General features: G+C 36.7%; 1 pseudogene; it reads left to right on the plus strand.

Annotated features, from left to right (window-relative positions):
- The first annotated feature begins 4,897 nt into the window (after nucleotides 1–4,897).
- On the plus strand, nucleotides 4,898–5,016 carry LOC134937489 (5S ribosomal RNA; annotated as a pseudogene).
- The last annotated feature ends 531 nt before the right edge of the window (nucleotides 5,017–5,547 follow it).

Consider the following 5,547-nt stretch of genomic DNA (forward strand, 5'->3'; position numbering starts at 1 on the left):
TGCCTGCCCAGAAACTCCTACAGTACGAAGTGTTATTGGCGCCGGCGTCTGGCACCGCACTACAGTACAGTGAAGAAACTCCAAATAAACTACATCTCCCAGCAGCTCTTGCTGCTAGGTAGCAAGGGCTGCTGCAAACTAGTTTATTTGGAGTTTTTTTCACTGGAGTGCGGTGCCGGTCACCGGCGCCAATAACGCTTCCTGCTCTGTGAGTCTCCAGGGGGCATACCAGGTAGTAAGTAGTTGGCAGCTGAGCCAGGGCACCCTCTATGTGGCACCCTTCTCGGCTGCATAACCAGCATATGGGTAAAACTGACCTTACGTATGATGTCGATGCTGAGGGTTGGGGGATTCATAGCACTAATCTGTCCGCTTTCAATGCATTTTTATACATATATGTACTTTGGCACGGATGCTGATATAGGCAATGTGCAGTCCTTTTATTGTAAGGTTCCATTTTTTTTGCAAAACTTTTTGTTCAAAAACTTTATTTTGTATATAAACAGCATATAGCCGGAAATTAAATTAAGAATGGTTTACAAAGCAGTGGTTGCAATGTATTTGTAGTGTAGCTTTGTACTGTACTTGTTATTAAAATGTAAAAGGGTAAAAAAAAATTAAAAAAAAAAAATAATTTACCAAATCTTTTATCCTTGTTATTTATGATTCATATATGTGGTATAATTACCCAAATCTTGGGTCAACTCTAAATGATAAGATAAAAAATATTAAAGTACAACTTATCCTGTTGCATCCTCTCGTATTCTTCATTAGAAATATTCTTTCAAAATGTTAACAATGTTGAGAAAAGCAGCATGTGTTTGTGATGAACCAACCCGGACAAACTAGCCTTAAAGTAAACAACACAGACCAGTTGGTTCTTTTTCTGCTTTGAAGTGCTATATTTTTATGTTGCATTTAATTATTAATTACTAAGACAAATAATTAGTGGTTATGACTCCTGCATATGGACCCTATTTCAAAGTTTGCAAGGAAAGTTTTATATTTGTTTAGTGGAATGTTAATAGCAGCACAAGAAGTCTTTCAGGAGATAAGCGGTAATCTTGTGGGAGGCGTGGCCTGCATTTATGTGATTGGGTTAGGACAGAAGGAGATGTCACAGCCTGAGATTTAGTGAAATGAGCAAGGTCTGCACTCGCAGATTGTGATGTCAAATCAACCTTCATGTGAAACAAAAATCATACATTCTCTTAGCTATTTATATTCTTCAAGCGCTGTAGGCATCTACCTTTTGTAGATTTCAAATGTGTTCATTGGGTTCAGTCTAATCCATTGCAATCAAAATCTTGTATAAAAAAAAAGGTGTAAGTTTGGTTGAAAGTTCCAAAAATAAATAAATTAAAAACAAATGTACTTATGTGTGACCAGCTTTAGGATTGGTATTGCAAAAAAGGAAATTTGCTAATTTGGGGTTAATAATATCTAATTGTTCTTATTATCAATTACATTTCTGAAATGCAGAGGAGCAGTCTGTACTGTATAGTTAGTACCCTGACTGTTGTTTTCCAGTTGCTGCAAGGCTCCCAAGGTTTCTGGTAAGGATAGCTAAGCTTTATTACCTGTCTCTGTGGTTATTTTATGACTGGCCATTTCTAGCTTGTCTATGATATTTTGTGGTTCTTACTTACTAAAATTCTGTTATCTTTTCCACAAAATCAATAACTGCCTCCCAGATAGTTTATTGATGGTATTAGGATAAATGTTTCAAAACTGAGTAATGTCCTCTTGCCATTTTATGTCCTCTACACAAATACAATTTAAGTTACAAATAGAAGGTATATATATAAAAGAGTGGGACAGGGCCTAAACACATGATATAAGCATGCAGTGCATTTAAAATCCAAAAGATGCCTGTGAACATTGCTCAGATTTGTGTAAGTCAGTGTAGGGACTGACCAAATGGGAAGGCCGTGAAGGGGCTGGTCAGCTTAACAAACTATTGCAATATTTTGGAACTAACATTCCCTAAATTCAGATGAATTACAGTTTGAAGTGTTAATATTAGGTGAGTGCTGAATTTGTATGATTTATATATATATATATATATATATATATATATATATATTACAAAACAAAAAATCAACCCTAATATCTTGCGCTATACCTCTAGTCTCAAACCAACAAGAAATACCCTCTGTCAGATAAGGTATTAAAAGTAGATTACAAATAGAAATGGATTCTCGTGGGAGCCAATATGCCTTTTGTATGACAATAATTAAAAGTTTTTATTGTACAGAAACAAACGATATTTATCCTAAGCGTTCGTTATTGACACAACCTTCTAAAAATTCATATAAAACAATATTACAATCTTATACATAAATTACAGTTGGATGTGAGGATTTTACAGCCAGGTGATCAGTCAGAACTCGAAATGGATGTATCTCCAACCAGATGTTTGTGATAAGGACTTTGTTAACCAGACGTTGCAAAACCCAACGCGTTTCGTCCGTTAGGACTTCATCAGGGGTTTGGAATCAGTTCTTATAGTAGGAGTGATTACCATTGATTAGAAAGGTTTAGAATATCCAATGATTACATCCAATCACATATTCAATTCGATAAATATAATATCTAGATAGACTTCAAAAAAATATATATAAATTTGGTTGAAATTAGATGATGTTACGTTCCCTATTTTCAATCAAGAATGGTGGAACCTTATAGTCTACCTCTGTTTATACATGTCACCAAACAGAGAACTTAGGAAAATTTCAAATCCTGAACGAAACTATTCCTTTTTACAGGAACAAGTGCAACCTCATTGAATACCAACTACAGGTTAATATTAGGTGAGTGCTGAATTTGTATGATTTATATATATATATATATATATATATATATATATATAGTATATCCAATTGTCCGGCACTCCTTTTCGGATAAAAATTATACTTGCTGCGGTGCCATCTTAAGCTCCGTGGAGCTATTTGTAGTATATGCAAATAAGCGGCACTCACCAGGCTTCTTATGAAATATAAAACGGTCCTTTATTAGATCCTACGTTTCGGGGATACCCCCATCGTCAGAGACAGCATGAACATAAATACATAATGTCAAAAAATATACATTTATACCCTCCCCCAAGCGCAATCAAGCAGTCTTACCTTTCTCTGGCTGGGTCCACAGGGTTATCGAACAGGGGCGACCCGGCACTGGTCTCAGTGTAAATGAAATAACAGATGATGAACAAACCAGAATTCGGACAATTAAGATATATTTTCATAAATTATCAAATCTCTGTCCAGTATGGTGGTGCGCCCAGAGCCAGAAGGAACATGTGTCAACGAAGGAAGAAAAAAGGAAGGCTCTTGTGTGGGCGCACTCTTAATTAGTTGAAATAAAGTTCAAATAGTTTTAATTATACATGGTAGTTAATAAAATATAACTTTTAATGGATATACATTAAAAAGAATATCTCATGATTACCCATTAAACAGAATAGGATCCAACAACTAAATGTGATTTAAAATGCATATTAAATTGAAAAAAAAATTTGAAAGAAATTGTTTTAAAAAAAATGAAGGAATGTTCTGGTCCTGTCTCACAAGATGTGATAAGAAAGGATGTAGACACTTTGCTGTTCTACATCCGTTTCAGCCCGACCAGCACAGAAAATCTGTATTGTTGAGACCAGAATATGGTCAATTGTCAAATATGAAAGAGCTGGACAGGTCCGGCAATGGATAGTGAGACATTACCCACTTCCCACCAGTCACCAACCAAATGCACTGTGTAGTTTATTTATAAATAAGAGCTCAGAGGGTCTTAAATCATTGTATAAACAGAGTATGCATACAAAGGGTAGAGATAATTGAAAAAAGAATGAAATCAAGTGGTGATACTGCTGTTGGTGTCAGATAACGCACATCGCAAGGATAAAGAGTCTACTACACTGTGTATTCCCTGTGAGTCTCCCCCTAGCTCCAGGAAGTGAACAAGCCCTGCGGGGTGAAACGCGTTTTCCGAGCCAGCGGGTCCACCAGCACCAACCACGCCACCTGAGGGCATTCCTGCTGTTGTTTCTACACAGATCATTTACACAGGCAGAGCCTGTGTTGGTAATGTTGAGCATTATTTACTTTTGATTAGCATATGCACCAGCGTCCTGATTCTACTGGTGTATTCCTTTTCATTGACCAATGTGATATTACATGTTCAATACATTGGTACATATATGTTATTTATTTTTCCTCCTGTGTCAACAGCATTCCATTGTATGCACATGACTATTTACTAACCACGCCACCTGAGGGCATTCCTGCTGCACTTTCTACACAGGTCATTTACACAGGCAGAGCCTGTGTTGGTAATATTGAGCATCACTCACCTGTGATTAGCATATGCACCAGTGTCCTGATTCTACTGGTGTATTCCTTCTCACTGACCAATGTGATAAGACATGTTCAATTTATTGGTATATATATATGCTATTTATTGTTCCTCCTGTGTCAGCAGCATTACCTTGTATGCACATAATTACTTAGGGGATATTTCCACCAGCTTTTCTGGCTATTATTATTATTGCTAATTAATCTGGGAATACGGCATAATCCCTTATTGCTGAGTTACATTGAGTCATTTCATTTATTTTGCTCATATTTAATATGTAATATTTTTTGCATCTATTCTTGACGTCAGCAAATATTTGTTAGCAGGGCACTTTGCACTTAATCATTTATGCCTTCTATTTCTATTCCTGACTCTTTTTCCTTCCGTGGACTCTCATCTATGATCCTGGATGCGTAGTACCACCTATGTGGGACCTACTGCTTCCAGCCGAACCTTGAAAGCAGATCCACATCTTTCTGTGACCCATTGTCACATGCTCTCTGGTATATAGGTGCACTCTCATTGGCGTCTAACCCACCTATTTGTCTACTACCATACCACACTGCCAGTGCCCGATCTCGTCCGATCTTGGAAGCTATACAGTGTTGGGCTGTGTCAGTACCTGAGGGGGAGACTCACAGGGAATACCCAGTGTAGTAGACTCTTTATCCTTGCGATGTGCGTTATCTGACACCAACAGCAGTATCACCACTTGATTTCATTCTTTTTTCAATTATCTCTACCCTTTGTATGCATACTCTGTTTATACAATGATTTAAGACCCTCTGAGCTCTTATTTATAAATAAACTACACAGTGCATTTGGTTGGTGACTGGTGGGAAGTGGGTAATGTCTCACTATCCATTGCCGGACCTGTCCAGCTCTTTCATATTTGACAATTGACCATATTTTGGTCTCAACAATACAGATTTTCTGTGCTGGTCGGGCTGAAACGGATGTAGAACAGCAAAGTGTCTACATCCTTTCTTATCACATCTTGTGAGACAGGACCAGAACATTCCTTCATTTTTTTAAAACAATTTCTTTCAAAAAAAAATTTCAATTTAATATGCATTTTAAATCACATTTAGTTGTTGGATCCTATTCTGTTTAATGGGTAATCATGAGATATTCTTTTTAATGTATATCCATTAAAAGTTATATTTTATTAACTACCATGTATAATTAAAACTA

This window comes from Pseudophryne corroboree, chromosome 6, assembly GCF_028390025.1.
Source record: "Pseudophryne corroboree isolate aPseCor3 chromosome 6, aPseCor3.hap2, whole genome shotgun sequence".
Classification (NCBI taxonomy): domain Eukaryota; kingdom Metazoa; phylum Chordata; class Amphibia; order Anura; family Myobatrachidae; genus Pseudophryne; species Pseudophryne corroboree.